This window comes from Nematolebias whitei, chromosome 11 (genome assembly GCF_014905685.2).
Source record: "Nematolebias whitei isolate Nwh7 chromosome 11, NemWhi1, whole genome shotgun sequence".
NCBI classification, from domain to species: Eukaryota; Metazoa; Chordata; class Actinopteri; order Cyprinodontiformes; family Rivulidae; genus Nematolebias; species Nematolebias whitei.
Genome location: NC_056508.1, coordinates 47,623,806 through 47,625,070, shown reverse-complemented (window position 1 = coordinate 47,625,070; position 1,265 = coordinate 47,623,806).

Here is a 1,265-nt window from a genome sequence, read left to right as displayed (position 1 = left end):
TGAGCGGACTGCAACATGACTTTTATTTTTTAAACCCTATTTGAAGTCCATTATGATTTTTGCCACATCAGTCCAACCACAAGAGTCTCCACAGAGAGGAAGAGCAGTAATGATTGAAGAACACGGAGACATCTGCCAATCTTTACAGGAGTGGCAACTGATTCACCCTGAAGGTCAGACCATGCAATGACTCTACAGGCCTCAGTCAGCAGGTCAAAGGTCATGACTTCATATCTAAAAACAACATGGCAGCACATCTTAGGTTTGGAAAGATTAATCTGGAGAAACCACGAGACTTTTGGTCCAAACCCGACCAGAGGACAGATGTTTACCCAGAATGCAATGCAGAAAAGCAGCTCCTCCAGCTGTCAGCCCGGTGCTGAAGGCTGATGGTTTGGGCTCCTGTCAGTCACTGACTGGACCAGAACCAGAGCAGAGGACAGATGTTTACCCAGAATGCACCTCATGCCAACTAGGAATGGTCATTTTGAGTAAATTCTAATTTGATTTTGAATATTGATTAAATCATAGGCTTCAGGTGCAGAGAAGTGTGCTGCAGCTGGGAGGCTAACAGGATTAGCATGTACTCTGACAGAAAAGCTGAGCTAACCCATGACCATAAAGTCCGCTTCGTGTTCCTTTCAAAGTAAAGTACAAAGGCAGAAAACAAACTCTCTGATTCTTAAAGTTTTTTACTTAAAGTGAGCAAAAAAAAAATCTCTAGAAAATTCCCGTAACGAACCAACTCTGCGTCAGTACCAGGTGCTGGAGACTGGTGGTTCTGCTCCTGTCAGTCACTGAGTGGACCAGAACTCCTCTTGAAGGGTTCTGGAGTCCAACAGCTGAAGCCTGGACTAAACTGGGTCCAGCAGAACCATGATCCCAAACACAGCAGCTGATCTACAACAGAACGGGTCAGAAAGAGCAGAACCAGCGGTCCAGTCAAAGACCAGAACCTGAACCTGACTGACTGTGGTGGACCTTCAGAGAGCTGAGAAGGACCCTCCATGATGGAAAGAAGAGTGGACCAGAACTCCTCCAGAACCAGGAGGGAGACTGATGAAGTCCTACAGAGGACCACAGAGGGTTCTGGTTCTGGAGGAGGTTCTGCTGGAGTTTTTCATAATGATTCAACCCAAACCACCGTCTGTAAACAAATCAGGCGTCTGCAAATGTTTATGCAAATGTGTCTGAGCCGAGGTTCTGAGGCCCGGCTGTCCGACCCGCACGAGCTCGAACTTTAAAGAACAAAAACCAGAAGGTGC